Here is a 20,342-nt window from a genome sequence, read left to right on the forward strand (position 1 = left end):
AGTGCAACAGTAGGGATAGTGTTGGATGGCAAAGGGGTAAAACTTACTATTCCTATTCCAGCGTGTGCAACAGTAGGGAAAGTGCTGGATAGCGGAGGGGTATAAATTACTATTCCCACTCCAGTGAGTGCAACAGTAGGGAAAGTATTGGATAGTGGAGGTGTAAAAATTACTATTCCCACTCCAAAGAATGCAACAGTAGGGAAACCGTGGGATAGTGGAGGGGTAAAAATTACTATTTCCACTCTAGTGAGTGCAACAGTAGGGTAAGTGTTTGATAGTGGAGGGGTAACAATTACTATTACCACTCCAATGAGTGCAACAATAGGGAAAGTGCTGGATACCGTAGTAAAAAAATTACTATTCACACTGAAACACTTAAACATATATATATATATATATATTCACTGAAAAAACCATAGGTTATAGACCATATATAGTTAGGAATTTGCATTTACAAAACCTTGAAAATTCACTGAAAAAACCATAGGTTAGAGACCATATATAGTTAGCTGGACATTTTATTGACATAAAACCAATGAAATTCCATATATAGTTAGTTGCACTAACTATATATCGCGCACCCGCAATCCACTGCTGATGATGTCACATATTACATCATTCATGACATGGTCAGTGACATCACTGATGACATCACTGATGACATCTCAAATGACATCACTGATGACATCACTGATGACATCTCAAATGACATCACTGATGACATCACTGATGACATCATCTAGTGTCTGTGTGTTTTTGTAAAGTTTAAATATGTTTTACATATTGAAGAATGAGTGGATGTATGGAAGACTGAGTGTGTGTGTGGCTGGCTGGGAGGTGTGTGACTCTGTGCATATCAATGTGTACTTGTATCAGTGATTGTATAAGAGAGTAAGTATGTGTTAGTATATGTGTGAAAAAGTATGGTGTTCTGTGTTTAACTGTATATATGAGGAAATCGAAGTGTGATTGATTCTTCACAGGACTGACTAGGTGTATGAGTGCATATGATAGTGTTGTAATAATGAGTGACTGTATGTATGAGTGATTGTATGGGTGAATGAGTGAATGTGTGTGTAGACGTAGGAATCAGTGAGTGCGTATGTAGTAACTGGTATTGGTGTGTCATGATGTCATCAGTGATGTCATTTGAGATGTCATCAGTGATGTCATTTGAGATGTCATCAGTGATGTCATCAGTGATGTCACTGAAGTATGGTGTTCTGTGTTTAACTGTATAGATGAGGAAATGGAAGTGTGATTGATTCTTTACAGGACTGACTAGGTGTGTGAGTAACTCCATGGATGAGTGGCAGTGTGTGAGTGTCTGCATAGGTGTATGAGTGCATATGATAGTGTTGTAATATTGAGTGACTGTATGTATGAGTGATTGTATGGGTGAATGAGTGAATGTGTGTGTAGACGTAGGAATCAGTGAGTGCGTATGTAGTAACTGGTATTGGTGTGTCATGATGTCATCAGTGATGTCATTTGAGTTGTCATCAGTGATGTCATCAGTGATGTCATTTGAGATGTCATCAGTGATGTCATCAGTGATGTCACTGACCATGTCATGAATGATGTAATATGTGACATCATCAGCAGTGGATTGCGGGTGCGCGATATATAGTTAGTGCAACTAACTATATATGGAATTTCATTGGTTTTATGTCAATAAAATGTCCAGCTAACTATATATGGTCTCTAACCTATGGTTTTTTCAGTGAATTTTCAAGGTTTTGTAAATGCAAATTCCTAACTATATATGGTCTATAACCTATGGTTTTTTCAGTGAATTTCATTGGTTTTTTAAAAGCTAATATCTATAGCTGTAAAATATATTCTTTATTACGTGACGTATCACGTAGCCACGTGAGACGCCTCATGACGCGTTGCATAACCGTGACGTATCGGCTCTGCAGCGCAAACAAAACCCGTAACGTGCCGGAGCACGCTTACAGATATATATATTTTTTTTAACCTTAATTAGACAAAATCCACACGTGCACATATCTTGAGGCCTTGCAAAGGCACATCAAACAAACAGTCCCTACAATTTTGCCAAGTTTGCTGGAAATCTATTCCCTTAATTTTTTTTTTACTGTTTCTCTTGGTTTTCCCCTTGTTACGCTTACCGGGACGCTACCCGGTACGCGAACCGGACGCTCCAAAAACACAAGATGGCGGACTCCCGTTACGCTGCCGGTTAGCTGCCCGGTTCGCGTACCGGGAAGCGCCTCTACCGCGAAAAATCGCAACAATTTTTTTATTTTTTTTGCCCCGCGGGGGACTTTAATATCCCCCTCATCAATCCTAGGGGGTCAGGAGGGGTTTACCTTGCCCCCTTTCCTTCATTTCCCCCTTCTTTTTTCACCACATCTTGTCTCTCGAACCTACCGAGAGACAAGATGGCGGCCGCTCCGGACTGTTTACAATGTTGACAGCTACGCTGCCGGTTAGCTGCCCGGTTAGCTGCCCGGTGAGCTGCCCGGTGAGCTGCCCGGTTCGCGTACCGGGACGCACCTCTACGGCGTAACATCGCAAAAAAATATTTTAATTTTTTTTTTGCCCCGCGGGGCACTTTAATATCCCCCTCATCAATCCTAGGGGGTCAGGAGGGGTCTACCTTGCCCCCTTTCCTTCATTTCCCCCTTCGTTTTTCACCACATCTTGTCTTTCGATCCTACCGAGAGACAAGATGGCGGCCGCTCCGGACTGTTTAGAATGTTGACAGACACCGGAGAGCCAATCAGCTTCGCTTCGCGAAGTTCCGTTACGCGTCAGGTACGCGAACCGGGGCGCTAACCGGAGCGCTGTCACAGATATATATATTTTTTTAAACGTTAATTTCTCAAAATCCACTGGAGCACATATATTGAGACATAGCAAAGGCACGTAGGGCAAACCATATCTACAATTTTGCCAAGTTTCATGTAAATCCATTCAGCCATTCGAGCTAAAAGTGAGTTCAACCGCCCTATGGAAAAATTAATGGGAAAAACGCGTTTTGGGACCCCCTTTTTTCTTGGTCCCCCCTTGACGAAACCCCCCCAAATTTTCTGGGGCTGCTCATAAACAAAATGTGCCATTTTCCTGAAAATTTCAGCCAATTCCGTCCACAAATGCCAAAGTTATTAGACATAGAATTTTCAGAAATCCCATAGAGAAAAAATCCTAACTATATATACCCACTGGCTATCGCCAGTAGGTAATATACATATATAAACATATATAATCTGCATATCTATATAAATATAAATGCATGCATACATATACATATATGCATACATATGCATGTTATTTACATGAAAGTTTTAAAAACACTAATAAAAGCAAAGCTAAAAAGCCACCTCATTACAAACAGAATGGCTTTAACTTAAACGAGGGCGAGATCTATTGCATTTTCAATGCTTGTTTACTTTGGTTCTATCAAGAAGGCATTCAGATGTGTCACACATTTGCCATAAATTCTGAATGTTAGCACTCTAGTTGCTCATTAGATCACTGTAGTAAAGCTAGTGCTCACCAGGGAAGTCTGCTGCTAATCATGGTTTGCAGCCATTTTCCCGCATTTTTTATCCCGCGGACTTTCAGTCCGCATACCATTATCCCGCAAGGTCATTGACCTCGCATACCATTATCCCGCATTTTTTCAAAACGCATGTGCATTTATCACGCATGCCTTTACAAAGAATTACGTTTTAAAGGCATGTATGGTAAATGCATTTGCGTTGTGAAAACCACGATGACGAGAGAGGTAAGTGGGTTTGTGTTAATTTTTTCGTGGGTTAGTTATTGTGTAGTGTAGTGTTGTGTAGTGTAGTGTTGTGTTAGTGTAGTGTAGAGTTGTGGTGGTTGTTTAGTGTAGGGTCATGCTGGGGGTAGTGTTTAGGGTTTAGGGTTGTGTTGTAGTGTTTGCGTGGTGTAGGGTCATGCTGGGGGTAGTGTTTTAGGGTTTAGGGTTGTGTTGTAGTGTTTGCGTAGTGTAGGGTCATGCTGGGGCTAGTGTTTTAGGGTTTTGGGTAGTGGTGTAGTGTTTGCGTAGTGTAGGGTCATGCTGGGGCTAGTGTTTTAGGGTTTAGGGTAGTGTTGTAGTGTTTGCGTAGTGTAGGGTCATGCTGGGGGTAGTATTTTAGGGTTTAGGGTTGTGTTGTAGTGTTTGCGTAGTGTAGGGTCATGCTGGGGGTAGTGTTTTAGGGTTAAGGGTAGTGTTGTAGTGTTTGCGTAGTGTAGGGTCATGCTGGGGTGTAGTGTTTTAGGGTTTAGGGTTGTGTTGTAGTGTTTGCGTAGTGTAGGGTCATGCTGGGGGTAGTGTTTTAGGGTTTTGGGTAGTGTTGTAGTGTTTGTGTAGTGTACGGTCATGCTGGGGGGTAGTGTTTTAGGGTTTTGGGTAGTGTTGTAGTGTTTGCATAGTGTAGGGTCATGCTGGGGGTAGTGTTTTAGGGTTTTGGGTAGTGTTTTAGTGTTTGCGTAGTGTAGGGTCATGCTGGGGGTAGTGTTTTAGGGTTTAGGGTAGTGTTGTAGTGTTTGCGTAGTGTAGGGTCATGCTGGTGGTAGTGTTTTAGGGTTTAGGGTAGTGTTGTAGTGTTTGCGCAGTGTAGGGTCATGCTGGGGTGTAGTGTTTTAGGGTTTTGGGTAGTGTTGTAGTGTTTGCGCAGTGTAGGGTCATGCTGGGGGTTGTGTTTTAGGGTTTAGGGTAGTGTTGTAGTGTTTGCGTAGTGTAGGGTCATGCTGGGGGTAGTGTTTTAGGGTTTAGGGTAGTGTAGTGTTTGCGCAGTGTAGGGTCATGCTGGGGTGTAGTGTTTTAGGGTTTAGGGTAGTGTTGTAGTGTTTGCGCAGTGTAGGGTCATGCTGGGGGTAGTGTTTTAGGGTTTAGGGTTGTGTTGTAGTGTTTGCGTAGTGTAGGGTCATGCTGGGGGTAGTGTTTTAGGGTTTAGGGTAGTGTTGTAGTGTTTGCGTAGTGTAGGATCATGCTGGGGTGTAGTGTTTTAGGGTTTTGGGTAGTGTTGTAGTGTTTGCGTAGTGTAGGGTCATGCTGGGGTGTAGTGTTTTAGGGTTTAGGGTAGTGTTGTAGTGTTTGCGTAGTGTAGGGTCATGCTGGGGGTAGTGTTTTAGTGCTTAGGGTAGTGTTGTAGTGTTTGCGTAGTGTAGGGTCATGCTGGGGTGTAGTGTTTTAGGGTAGTGTTGTAGTGTTTGCGTAGTGTAGGGTCATGCTGGGGGTAGTGTTTTAGGGTTTATGGTAGTGTTGTAGTGTTTGCGTAGTGTAGGGTCATGCTGGGGGTAGTGTTTTAGGGTTTAGGGTTGTGTTGTAGTGTTTGCGTAGTGTAGGGTCATGCTGGGGGTAGTGTTTTAGGGTTTAAGGTAGTGTTGTAGTGTTTGCGTAGTGTAGGGTCATGCTGGGGTGTAGTGTTTTAGGGTTTTGGGTAGTGTTGTAGTGTTTGCGTAGTGTAGGGTCATGCTGAGGGTAGTGTTTTAGGGTTTAGGGTAGTGTTGTAGTGTTTGCGTAGTGTAGGGTCATGCTGGGGGTAGTGTTTTAGGGTTTAGGGTAGTGTTGTAGTGTTTGTGTAGTGTAGGGTCATGCTGGGGGTAGTGTTTTAGGGTTTAGGGTAGTTTAGTTGTTTAGTGTATGCTAAAGGCATATTCGTTCTAAAAGTTTTCGTTATTTTAATTTGCGGCCTAATAGTACATGCGGGATTTTTTTTGCGGACTGATGGTATGCGGACTGATGGTATGCGGGATTTCGTCATATATTCGCTAATCATACTTTCTATGGCAAAATGAACCCCCTCATTTTGCTGCTTTTTAAATTAAATGTTTTAAGAGTTACCACTTTATTCCAATCAAGATGGCTTCAGGTGTGCCATACCTTTGTAATAAGTAGGACTGTTAGCACTCTAGTTGTTCTTTAGAACACTCTGGGACATTCTGTCATTGGGCTATAGTTGGGCTACATCTGGCTGATATTTGGGCTACATTTGTTTTTTTTGTCTCTGGTGGCCATCTTTGGGCTACATTGGGCTACATTGGGCTACATTGGGCTACATTTGGGCTCCAACATATATATAGCCCAATGTAGCCCAATATATATTTTTCAAAGTTAATTTTCGTAAAAACCACTGGAGCATATATCTTGAGACATAGCAAAGTCACATCGGGCTACCAGTCCCTACAATTTTGCCAAGTTTGGTGTAAATCCATTCAGCCGTTCGGGCTAAAAGTGAGGCCAACCACCCTATGGAAAATTGCATGGGAAAAGCACGTTTTGGGACCCCCTTTTTTCTCGGGCCCCCTTGACGAAACCCCCCCAAATGTTCAGGGGCTGCTCAGAAACAAAATGTTCAATTTTCCTGAAAATATCAGCCAATTCTGTCCTCAAACGCCAAAGTTATTCGACATAGAATTTTCAAAAATCCCATAGGAAAAAAATCCTAACTATATATATACCTACTGGCTATCGCCAGTAGGTAATATATATTAAAAAATCAAAAATATAATAGAAATGAATAATCAATATTCTAAATTAATGTTTAAAACATATAAAAGAACACATATAACAATTGTAATTACATATAACAAAAGCTTACAAATACTATATATAAAAAAATAACAAATACATTTACCAACGCATATTTATTTTAAAATACTTACCAAAAAAAAGGAATTAATGACAAATTAATGTACTTATATAATGTCCTCACCTATAACACCATACTAATAATAAAACACTTCACATTTCCTAATTAAATTTACTTACATATTTTAAATAATTAATAAACAATTAAAAAATTCTTACTAATAAAAAAATTATAAATATTAATCTACTACACACACTTTAACACTATCATTTGCTAAAGCTAAATTAAACTAACAAATAATAAAACACATTTAGAAATTATCTTAAAATTACAATCAATTACTATAAACAACTAATAATTACATTATTAAACTGTATTTAATATCCACCCTTTACCCCCTTTAAAAATAAATATAACAGAAAATATTAAAATGAAATGAAAAATTCTGCGATGTGTGTGAAATACAAGGTTTTTTCCGCAAAATCCGGTTACAAGCCTTTTTTCAAGACCAGGCACCACCTGACACCAATGACTCTGGCCTGCACAAACCATCTACTTTCACACCTACAAGCAGCATGGTCCCCAACAAAATACTGACTTTTGAGCAGGCAGTAATAAAAGACCTCAACAGTTTGACCTCCACTACTGCCTTTCACAATTTGTCTAATGATGAGACTGCAGCTATCAAGTCTCTAGCATATGATCCCAATATCACTATCAAGCAGACGGACAAGGGTGGCGCCCCAGTCATCATGTCCACCCTTGATTACAATACGGAATGCCAGAGACAACTGAGTCACAGGAAATATTATACTCCTATAAGAGAAGACCCCACACCTAGATTGAGCAAGGTCATCTCCACTATGGTATTCGCGGCAGAAACACAAGGGTGGATCACGAAGAAGGAAGCAGACTTCCTGATGACTAGGGAACCCACACCCCCTACTTCTACTGCCTGCCAAAGATACACAAGAAGACGTCCCCCATTCCAGGACGTCCCATAGTATCAGGGATTGGATCATTACTGGAACCACTATACAAATTTGTGGAACATTTCATTCAGCCCTTGGTCAGAGAAACTCCATCCTTCGTCAGGGACACTACTGACGTCATCCGTTTGATTGAAGGGACTCAGCATCCAGAACAAATAGACCTGCTGGTCACTCTGGATGTTGAGGCCCTATACACCAATATCCCCCAGAGGGCCACACTGGATGTCATTGAAGAAGCACTGACCAGCAGTGAGTGGAACTCGCCTACTCCTGTGGCCTTTGTACTTGAGTGTGCTACCTTAGCACTTACTGAAATTTTCTTTCAATTTGACACTCAGCTTTACCACCAAACACAGGGTACATCAATGGGGAGCACGTTCGCGCCGAGTCTGGCGTGTATGTACATGTCAGCATTTGAGGAGAGAGAGATTCTAAACCCCAGAAATCCATACCTGAGCAATGTGCTCATGTGGAAACGATTCATAGATGATATTTTGATCCTTTGGACAGGTGACGGCAATAAATGCGAGGAGTTCTGTACTTGGATCAACACCTTGAACCTATATTTAAGGTTCACCAACACCATCGCAGAAAAGGAGATCCCCTTTCTTGACCTCCTGGTTAGAATTGAGGATGAGAATATCTCTACTACTCTCTTTCGGAAAACTACTGACAGAAACAGCCTTCTACTATTTAGTAGCCACCACCCTAGGGCCCTGAGACAAAACGTACCCTTCGGCCAGTTCCTCCACATCAGAAGGAATTGTAGTACATTGAAGGACTACAAAAGAGAATCAAACAAACTTAAACAAGACCTGATACAGAGGGAAGATCCCAGACACATTGTAGAGACCGCGTGTAAAAGAGCACAGAACAACAACCGCAAGAGCGTCTTGGAGGATAGGACCAAAGTCCCCAGTCCTTCTATCACATGTGTGAGTACCTTTACCCCTGACTCGAACAGAATAAAGAAAATAATTCGTAAACATTGGCATATCCTCAACACATGTTCTCTTACCTTACCCTTCCCAAGGTTCCCATTTAAGAGAACGAACAACATCAAAGACATGCTGATCAATACTAGGCCTAAGAAACAATGAAGACAAAAAGGGCAAACAACTCTCTGGGACCTTCCCCCAGTCACAGGGCACTAGCCGTGTGGTTCATGCGCAGTTTGCCACCTCATGAAAGCTACCAAAGAAATGAATTTTGTGAATGGAGTCCATTGGAGAATGGCCTTCCATACCAACTGCCATACCCCAAACTGTATTTACATCATCAAGTGCCCTTGTGGCATGTTCTATATCGGGATGACTACCAGACCAGTAAAAGTACGCAATATGGAACATAGGAGCAACTTTAGATGTCATAAAAGCAACACCAAAATGACCACCCACTACAAAGAAGCGCAGCATTCACCTGACGCATTTGAATGGTGTGTACTGGAAGCGCATCCAGGGCTACCTAAAAATGCACTGTTCCGCATGGAGCAATGGTGGGTGTTGCAACTAGCAACTGACCAGTCAGGACTTAATGAGAATATACCTTGGGGCCTACTGACTTGAACAGCCCGTTCTCACATAGTGATCAACGCACAGCATAGCGCCCAATGCTAAACGCTTCATGTCCATATACAAACTGCGACTAGTATATGCCACCTGTCCCTTCCATCATTTTGACAGTCATTCTGATATGACCCACGCACTGTGATATTTTTTTAGAAGGGGTATGCTCACATCCTATACTTTTAGTTGCACACATCGCCATCGCAACCTGACTGTATCTTGAGTGTGAGTTATTACATTACATCCCCTCCAACGTCTATGAGTCGCCCCATCCAACCAATTTTCATGCTCACCTGATTCTTGGGCAAATCAGACTTACTTCGTACCTGAGCCGGACTGCTATACATGGGTCCTAGGTCCGCCAACCACAACTCGGCTTTCCCCGGTTGCTTCCAGGTATTCCAACATGGCGCACGACCTGAAACTCCCAGGGTTGCTCTAGCACAGCCAGAACGGCCATGGATACTTAATGAAGGCAAAGGGAGCGTACTCCCACTACCCGGAACGGCTACGTGGGGGTAGAATCCTCACCCTGGGCTGCACACAGCACGTGAGTACTTCACCTCAGGGTGTGAGGACGGCAGGTACTCTGGTTCCGACATTGCGGGCACCCGCCCACGCAGGGGAGAGGGGTGTACAAACTTTTGCGGGGACTTGGGCGAGTTCATGCTATCACGCCTTAAAATGAGAAGGTCCGCTCTGCACCGTCAGACCTGTGATACTGGGTCTGACCGTTTCCCCGCATTGGCTCTGTGACACTTGCTCATTAGACGGAGCAGCTTCACCTTTACCAGCCAGTGGTGCTATTGTGTGGGCGAGTGAGTTTCCTTATGTGCACGAGTTATGACCCAGCCAGGCTTGGTCCTCTAACGCCGTGCACTGAGCTTACTCCTTTTTCTTTTTCTGAAGGAGAGGTGCCCTCTCCATACCATCTCGTAATCTGCGGATCTCCTTGAGCGTCCACACCTAACACTTCTAAAGTCCTGCACCCACTGTTAGGAACTGCATACTGGTTTTGTTCTAACTTCTTCTGTGCTTGTCTGAACTTGTCTCTTGGTTGTCTTTGCACTGTGAAACAATTAGGAATTACTTATACGTTCTAGTTTAGCCAAATACTTAATTCCAGACTGTACTTGTACTAAATTCTGTTAAACGTACTTCTTTTTATATTACTTGTCCTAATGTCCCTGATGATAAAGTTTCACATTATAAAAGACAAGGGGTAGAAAAACATTTTACAAACAATAACACATTGCTCGGTAAACATGTCCTAAAACACTCTTCTAAAGATGTATAACAAATGGTTTTGAAATATTCCTAATTATTCCTTAATGGCACTAGTAATGGTTTCTGTGAAAACGAGATTGTTCCTTTTATGAAAAAAATTCCAAAAATTATCCAAAAAGCATTTTTGTAGCTTTCTTGCAATGGGCGCCTATTAAAATCAAAATGCACTTAACTTCTTTCTTTGCTCATTGCAGGGTTGGTTTTGTTCTTGAGAGCGAAGAGATTCCAAGGCCAGGTTGGAGTCGGAGGTCGCAGATGAACGCTCGGAAAACACCGGAATCTCAGGTAAGTTCCTGCAGCCTCTCCCAAGCCGATCCTGTACGGAGAACAATGTGGAAGGCAAAGCGCCTTCTAGAACATTGGGTGCGGCTTTTATAGCCAGTTGCACCCAAGCGCTACCACGTACCGTCACGCTCAGAGTGCGGTACGTGCATTGCAGGCAAGTTTTCCGCTCCGTTAAGACGCTTAGAGTCGGGCAGCTGCGGAAACATTTCTCAAAGTTAAAAGCTGTGCACAGAAACGTTCCCAAAGTCAAAAACTGTGCCTTGATAAACCGTAGACCTTAACCAGATTCAAAACTTCATTTAAACACTGCAGATTATTACACGACGATCACGCTTTGGTATTTCAGAGAGAGAATACAATGTCAAATTACTTAAAGCCCTTTGCACAAACTTAACGATCTCTAAATTAAACATACCAAGAAATATATCAGAAGTATACACCAATCATACTGATCAAGGGGTGCTGGTGCACTGGAAAGGGGTGGGTTTTTCTAATGGTGAATATAAACACTAGCGCCATGAATACTGTGGGTGCTAAGTGGCTCCTTTACAAGGCAAGGTAGGTCTTAGTTTATGTTTCATGACAGTACTCCCCTTTCAAGACTCCTCCTAAAACTCTTGGGATTGGTTTTGGTTTGTTTGGACAGCGAGTATGAAATGCTTTTATCAATCTGGGAACATTAGTTACATTATTTAACATTTCCCAGGATCGTTCTTCTGGACCATACCCCTTCCAATTGACCAAATAAAAAAGTTTTCCCCGAATTCTTCTGGAATCCAGAATTGATTTTACCTTGAATTCTGGGTGACCATCAACTTCTATTGGAGGAGGGGGCCTGTATAACGAATGTGGAAGGTCTCTGTATAACCTCAGTTTTCCCCATGACATGGACAGACCACTCAGTCATTCTTAGCAGCCTCACTATCAAAGGCTCGCTGAGGAAAAAGGCTGTTCACTCGAAAACTGGCACTTTCAAAGCATGGAAGGACATTAATTCCAATGACCTAACGGTGCTCTTAAACAACACCAGCCCGGATCTATCCAACGATCCCAATATTGCAACCAACCAATTCCAGAAATGGTTGGGCGATGCCACGACTCAGCTGGCACCTACTAAATCCCTCTCAAGAAACAGAAATCTGCGGTCTGTGGTATACACAAGAGCTAAAAATCCAAAAACAATTAACTAGGAACAGGGAAAGGCACTGGCGAAGAATCTACGACAGCGAAAATAAGGAAAAGTATAAAAAAGCTCTTGCTTCTTATAAAGCAATGATAATAGCAGCAAAAAAACATTTTTTCACACTCCATATAGAGACTGCGAAAAACTCTAGTAAACAGCTATATAACATCGCCAAAACTCTTTCCGGAAATGCCCCGGATCTTAATCCACCCCCATCACAAGCATTATGTGATACCTTATCTAAGTTCTTCTTCGCGAAGGTAAATGACATTTACCAAGCCTTTAAATCAGACCTGGGCATCAGTAGTGCTATCACCCCCATGATCATCCCTAAAAATGCCATGACCAGTTTTAAACCCCTTACCACTGACCAAGTTGAGGGCATAGTAAAATCGATCAAAGCTGGATCAGCTCTGGATCCATGCCCAACTTCTGTGATCGCAACCGTGCCAGACACAGTCATCCCTATCATTACTCATGTCTGTAACACTATATTGACATCTGGTACCTACCCTGACTCATTAAAAAATACGCTGATCAAACCCCTGCTTAAAAAGCCCGGTCTAGATAAAGGTGAACTAAAAAACTACCGCCCCATAGCTAGTCTCCCTTTTCTAGCTAAAGTTACCGAAAAGGCTATGAATCAGCAGTTGTCGGAGTATATAGAAAGTCATAACCTGCTGGATGACACTCAGTTCGGTTTCCGTAAACACCATGGTACGGAAACCGCTCTCATCAAAGCAGCTGATGACATAAGAGTCATCCGCGATCAAGGAGGAACAGCTCTGCTTGTCCTTCTGGATCTCTCAGCAGCCTTCGACACGGTCGACCACAAGATCTTGGTCGATCGTGTCGAAAGGATGGGTATTCAGCTCACTGCTAGGGACCTACTTGCTTCCTTCTTGGCCAACAGAACCCAGGCGGTTACACTGGGCCTTTTTCAATCAGCTGATTTGTCATTACCGTGTGGGGTCCCTCAAGGCTCATCCCTAAGTCCGACACTATTTAATATATATGTGTCGGACCTCGCTAGTGTCATCAAAGCATACGGGATGGGCCTAACCTCATACGCCAATGACACTCAACTAGTGTTGGCCATAAAGGGTAATGGACAGGAGGTGGCAGAGAGATTCCAAAGCGGGATGAATGCCATCGGTGAGTGGATGGCAAAAAATTGCCTGAAGCTCAACTCCGATAAAACGGAGGTGGTTATCTTTGGTAACCTCATGCCAGCCTGGTCTGCAGCCTGGTGGCCATCGGCTCTAGGAACCCCTCCCTGCCCCACCGTTAAGGTCAGAAACCTAGGAGTGACATTCGATGACCAGCTCAACTTCATGGCCCACGCAAATAAGGTGGCAGCTAACGCCCATTTTAAGCTTTAAATGATAAGAAAAATCACACCGTTTCTACCAGATTCAGCAGCCAAGACGCTAGTCACCTCCCTGGTCCTAACATCGTTAGATTACTGCAATGGTCTTCTGCTTAATGCACAAAACAGAGTTACCAAAAAACTACAGACCGTGCAGAACGCAGCGGCACGCGTGCTGTCCAAAAAACCTAAATTCGCACCCATCTCGGACACTCTGAAAAGTTACCACTGGTTAACTATCCAAAACAGGGAAAAATTCAAATCATTGTGCATAGTCTACAAAACACTACAGGACCAAGGACCGCGTTTTCTCAAAGAGCAACTAATTCCCTACAATCCGTCCAGAACACTTCGATCTACCTCACTTAACCAACTAGTGGTCCAACGCAGCAGAACAGTTTCTTGGGGCGACCGCCGCTTTTCAATTGCGGCCCCTAAAATCTGGAACACCCTACCAAACCACATAAAAACAAGTTCCTCACTGCTTCAGTTTAGAAAAAAAACTAAAAACATGGTTATTTAATCAGTAAATCAAGCTTCTGAACATACTGATCAGGGAGAGACATCATTGCATATTAGCGCCGAGACGCCCACGGGTAATTGTACGCGCTCTAGAAGTGTCATTAATAAATAAATAAAATAAATCATTTGAGTCTTTAAGTTGTATGGCTTTAATAAAGATACATGAAAAACCAGATGAAACGGTGATGAGGAGGGAGAGTTAACTTTAAACAAACCAGATTTATAACCTTTTCTATAGGAAAGGGTCCAATAAATCGAGGATTACATTTTTTACATCCTTTTAGCCTTAAATTTCTTGTGCTGAGCCATACTTTGTCCCCAATAACATATGAGGGGTTGAACTGATCTATGCTTGTCTGCTGTATCTTTTTGACTTTCTGAAATTGTATTGTGCCTCGGAATTAACAGATGTTATCTTGGAGATAAGTTCATGAATTGAGGGTACTATATTTACAGAATCCAAATTCCCTGGAATGATTTTAGGATGAAATCCATAGTTTCAAAAAAAATGTTCAGCATTATTATAAGCGAATTCTAAAGCACTTAAAAGATCTGACCAGTCATCATCTAAATTAGTTAACATACACCTTAGAAATTGTTCAATTGTTTGATTGGTACGTTCCGTTAAACCATCCGTTTGAGGATGATTACTAGATGATAATCTGACTTCCATGTTCAATAAAGTACTCAAATTTTGGCAGACATGAGATATAAATTGAGAACCCCTATCAGTGATTACCACTGATGGAATTCCATGTAAGCGTACAATGTTGGTCATTAAAATTTGTGCTAACTCTTTAGCAGTTGGGAGTTTCTTCAAAGGTAAAATATGCCATTCGTGACAATTGATCCATCACTGTCAAAATGGTGGTATCCTTTTTTGTTGGTGGAAGATCGACTATGAAATCTAAAGATATGGTATGCCATGGTCGAGGTGGAACTGGTAAAGATCTAAGTAGACCACTAGGGGCTTGGTGAGAAGATTTGTTTTGAATACATATATTGCAGGTTTCCACAAATTCTTGTACATCTTTGAACATGGAAGGCCACCAAAACCTTCTTATTATGACTTCATACGTTTTAGTAACACTTGGATGGGCTGACAAGAGAGTATCATGATGTAGCTTCAAAATAGATTCTTGAATTTCAGGTGAGGGTACAATAATTTGATCGTTTAGAAACGGAAGGTTGTCTCTTTCTTGCAAAAATGGATATTCTTCTTTCCATTTTTCTACCTCTTTTTCCTTCAATGTCTTTTTGATATCAGTTATTACATCACAAATGGAAAGACTAGCTTGAAAAAATGTTGTAGGCAATACAGGTTTTGGAATTTAGTAATTTTCTAACTCTTGCTCACTAATCCGAGACAAAGCATCTGCCTTTAAATTATCTTTTCCAGGCCTATAGGTGATTACAAAATTAAAATCATTGAAAAATAAAGACAATCTCAATTGTCTAGATGATAAAGCTTTGACTGACTTTAAGGCTTGTAAGTTTCTATGGTCAGTGTAAATAGTCACAGGATGACGTGCTCCTAACAAGTAATGGCACCATTCTTTAAAAACTGCTTTTATTGCCAATAATTCCTTGTCTGCAATTGCATAATTTTGTTCTGCTGAAGACAGTTTTCTAGGATAGTAAGCTATTGGGTGCATTTGTCCTGTGTCATTGTTTTGTTGCGACAATATGCCTCCTAGGGCAAATTGAGAAGCATCAGCTTCAACTATGTAAGGTTGTGTTGGATCAGGATGACTCAGAATGGGGGCTGTAGTAAAAATTGTCTTTAATTGTTGAAAAGCTTTTTCTGCAGTACTAGTCCAATCAAACTTAACTCCCTTTCAGAGGAGACTAGTTATCGGTGTTATTATGTGTGAAAAGTTCTGAACAACCCGACGATAAAAGTTCGCAAAGCCTAAGAATCTCTGAATTTGTTTTACTGAAGTTGGACTAGGCCAAGTGCTTACTGCTTCTATCTTTTTGGGATGCATTTCTATCCTAGAGGGACTGATCACATATCCTAGGAAATCCACTATATAGACGGCACAACAAACCACGATAAACTCATGTAAAATGTCATTTATAAAAAATTGGAAAGCTGCAGGAGCATTACAGAGTCCGACGGGCATAACTTGGTATTCAAAAAGGCCGAATTTGGTGAGAAACGCAGTTTTCCATTTGTCGCCCTCACGGACCCTTACAAGATGGTAAGCTCCACACAAATCCAATTTAGAATAAATCGTAGCTTGTTTTATCTGATCTAATAAAGTTGGAATAAGAGGTAAAGGGTTCCTATTCTTGATTGTTACATTATTTAAGGCTCTATAATCGATGAACGAGTGAAGTTCTCCGCCCTTCTCAGGAATAAAAAAAAGAGAAGATGAGACCGGGGATTTGGAATGTCGAATAAAACCATTTGCTAAGTACTCATCTAAATATTCTCTTAGATGTTAATTTTCTTTTTCCGTAAGTGTATAGATTTTACTGCACGGCAAAGTTGAACCTGGAACTTGATTGATTCTACAATCAAAATCCCTATGATCAGGAAGAGTGTTCGCTTTCTTCTTGTCGAACACATCTGTTAATCCGAATAATACATTGGGACTCTAGCAACAAAACACTCTGCAAATCATTTGTAAAGTCGAATCCTTGAACTACATCTTCTTTCAAATGATGTGGAAGACAGTGAGTGCTACAATGAATAGAGTTGAATGTGATTGTCTTTTCTATCCAGTCTATTTTGGGATTGTGTTTAACTAACCATGGAATTCCCCAAATCAATATAAACTGTGGTGCGTCTATTATGTCAAGGGCTATAGTTTCTTTGTTATTTGGGGAGCTCTTAATTTCTAGAAGTTCAGTCCTTTTTCGAATGAGTCCTGAAGTAAGTTCTTTACCGGCCACTGCCCGAACAATTTCTGGATGGCTTTTGTCCTCTGTTTTAATCCTAAGGGTATTCAAAAAGTGAGCGTCTATAAAATTTCCTGTAGCTCCGGAGTCTACAAGTGCATGTACCTCCCAAGAGGTGGCGCAGTGAAGGTCAAATTAGAAATTGCACTCGACAAACTGACCTCGTCTTTTATCGAGTGTCCAAGTTTCCCGATTGCACTTCAGTTAAGGTTACATCTGAACTTTTTAGTTTGTTTTTATCAGGACGTGTAGGACATTCCTTAACAAAATGGACAGTTTTACCACAATAAAGGCACTGGTTTAACTTGCGCATTTTTTCTTTTTCTTCTTTTGAGAGAGGCCCTTGGATAGTACCAATCTGCATAGGTTCTACAGCATCCTATTTGGTATTAACTTCTTTAGGGTTATTGAGTCTTTCTTTAAACAAAATTACTTTATGATCTGATTTAACTTTTTCCCCTCTTTCAGACAATCTGTGATTTAATTTAACCACCAGGTCTATGAATTCGTTTATATCATTTGGTGGTTCCAGAATTTGCATTTTCATATCTTTTAATTCTTCTCTTAACCCTCTGTAAAAGAAGAATACTCTTTTATCATAAGGCCAATCAGCTTCTAAAACCAAACGATTGAAAACTGTAATATAATGAAGAAGATCCTTGTTTTAAATTCAGTAACTCGTTATCTGCTGATTGCACAAAGACGTGTTTAGCAAATATCTTTTTCATTGCTCATTCAAAATTCCTAAAATTGTATAAAATTGGATCATTTCTTTCTACTAGCAGGACTGACCAAAAGGCTGTGTCCCCTCCGAGATAAGACAAAATAAAATCCACTTTGCAGGAGTCTTCTGGGAAAGCAATTGTTTTAGCTAAGAAATGTAAATGACATTGGTTCATGAATATGGTGAATTTGTTACAGTCACTATAAAATCTTTCTGGTTGCGCAAGGGAAACAGGCACTGGGGTTATTACATGAATCTGCATTGGAGTAGTTTGAGAAGAGGAGGATGAAGCAGATAACATTGGTTGAAAGGTTGCAGGTTTTACAACAGGTTTATGAATGGCATCCTGCAACGTGGATAAATCTCTATATAAGGCTGCGTTTTCTATTTTAATGTCTTATAACATAGTTGCTATGTCCTGCAAAGATATTTGTGAAGGTTAATCCATCGCGTCCACATGAAATTATTTTTGTGGGCTTTGCCTTCTGTCAAGGTACCACAACGTCCCTTACCTTAGATGTATACTTTGACGTTGTAGGATTTCGCAGGGACGCAAGGGACCAACTTCCCAAATAACTAACTTAAAGCTTGTGCTTTTAAACTTACAACAAGGAATAAATTAGAAACTAGGGAGGAGGGCCGGGGTGCTGGGCGCTGTGGGTTCTTGCTGTCGACCTGTGAAACAACAAGGGAAGAACAAAGACTATGTAGAATTTCCTCAGAATTCTGCTAAGACTTCTTAAGACTACTGTTAAGGCCTTTCTAAAGAAATATGTCTTGTCTACTAACTGCGATCAGTAGATGTCTTGTTGTGCGCTCAGTATGACTTGTGTAGATGTGGATTGTTTGGTCATGTCTGTTGATGAGCTTCTTCTGTGCTTGTCGGAACTTGTTTCTTGGATGTCTTTGCACTGTAAAACAATTAGGAATTACTTATACGTTCTAGTTTAGCCAAATACTAAATTCCAGACTGTACTTGTACTAAATTCTGTTAAATGTACTTCTCTTTATATTACTTGTCCTAATGTCCCTGATGATTCAGTTTCACCTTATAAAAGACAAGGGGTAGAAAAACATTCTACAGACAATAACACATTGCTCGGAAAACATGTCCTAAAACACTCTTCTAAAGATGTATAACAAATGGTTTTGAAATATTCTTAATTATTCCTTAATGGGCACTAGTAATGGTTTCTGTGAGAACGAGATTGTTCCTTTCATGAAAAAAATTCCAAAAATTATCCAAAAAGCATTTTTGTAGCTTTCTTGCAATGGGCGCCTATTAAAATCAAAATGCACTTAACTTCTTTCATTGTTCATTGCAGGGTTGGTTTTGTCCTCGAGAGCGGAGAGATTTTCAAGTCCAGCTGGAGTCAGAGGTTGCAGATGAACGCTCAGAATCCCGGAATCTCAGGTAAGTTCCTGGAGCCTCTCCCAAGCCGATCCTGTACGGAGAACAAAGTGGAAGGCAAAGCGCCTTCTAGAACATTGGGTGCGGCTTTTATAGCCAGCTGCACCCAAGCGCTACCACGTACCGTCACGCTCAGAGTGCGGTACGTGCATTGCAGGCAAGGTTTTCCGCTCCGTTAAGACGCTTAGAGTCGGGCGGCTGCAGATACATTTCTCAAAGTTAAAAGCTGTGCACAGAAATGTTCCCAAAGTCAAAAACTGTGCCTTGAATAAACCACAGACCTTAACCAGATTCGAAGCTAGATTTAAACACTGCAGATCATTACACGACAATCCCGCTTTGGTATTTCAGAGAGGGAATACAATGTCAAATTACTTAAAGCCCTTTGCACAAACATAATGATCTCTAAATTAAACATACCAAGAAAAATATCACAAGTATACACCAATCATACTGACAAGGGGCGCTGGGGCACGGGAAAGGGGTGGGTTTTCCTAATGGTGAAATATAAACACTAGCGCCATGAATACTGTGGGTGGTATTTGTGGTTCCTTTACAAGGCAAGGTAGGTCTTAGTTTATGTTTCATGACAAGAGGCAACATCAGAGTTGGGGTGGGGTGGAATTTCAGAGAGGAGGGAGTAGGGGCAGGAGGGGGTGTGGTGGTGCGGGCTAAGAGGGGAGCTTGGGAGGAAGGAGAGGGGGTTAGCAGTGGTGCTCGGGGTCAGAAGGTAACGGTCGTTGGAGAGCATGGGATTTTGGGGGATGGTGAGTGAGTTTGAGATGTTTTGGGGGGTTCGGGGTTGGGTGCTGATTAGGAAGTCCTAGAATAGGATATATCCTTGAGGTTAGAGATGTCTAGGGGAAGAAGGGTATTTGTCGTGGAGGCAGGGGAGCACAGGGACGTGTCTGTGGGTTGGGGAGTAGAGATGAGAGGAGTAGGTAAGGGCAACTGGTGGGACAGAGTGCTGATATGATGCTTGAAGATATTGAGATGGTGTTCAGAGGGTGATGCACACTTACAACGCAACTTTTACGTCGTAATGCTGTTACAACGCAGCTATTACAACGCAGGAACCATTACATCGGATGCCATTACAACGCATGGCATTACATCGCATATGCTATTACAACGCATACCATTACATCGTAAGTATTGGTAAGTATATACAATTTTTTTATTTTATTTAATATTATATAATTGATTTAATTATTATTAATTATAAATAAAAATAAATAAAAATATTTATTTATGTTTTTAAATATTATAAATTAAATTTATTAATTTAAGTAATTTTTTTAATAAGTATGAGTATAGGAGTATATGTTTTGGTGTACTGAGGTATATGTTTTGGGGTGTATGGGTATTTTTTGGTTTTAGGGCAGGGTTTGGGTTTTGGGGTACAGGGGTGTTTTTAGGTTTCAGGGCTAGGTTTGGGTTTTGGGGTACAGGGGTGTTTTTAGGTTACAGGGTAGGGTTTGGGTTTTGGGGTACAGGGGTGTTTTTAGGTTTCAGGGTA

General features: G+C 41.3%; 1 long non-coding RNA gene across 1 annotated transcript in view; it reads left to right on the forward strand.

Moving 5' to 3' along the window:
• Positions 1-18,827, forward strand: part of LOC144825267 (uncharacterized) — a 266,093-nt gene extending 247,266 nt beyond the window's left edge. Inside the window, exons 2-3 of the long non-coding RNA XR_013609368.1 lie at positions 10,617-10,707; positions 18,738-18,827. This is a non-coding gene — a long non-coding RNA (uncharacterized LOC144825267). The remainder of the gene's footprint in view (positions 1-10,616; positions 10,708-18,737) is intronic.
• The last annotated feature ends 1,515 nt before the right edge of the window (positions 18,828-20,342 follow it).

This window comes from Lissotriton helveticus, chromosome 3_1 (assembly GCF_964261635.1).
Source record: "Lissotriton helveticus chromosome 3_1, aLisHel1.1, whole genome shotgun sequence".
NCBI classification, from domain to species: domain Eukaryota; kingdom Metazoa; phylum Chordata; class Amphibia; order Caudata; family Salamandridae; genus Lissotriton; species Lissotriton helveticus.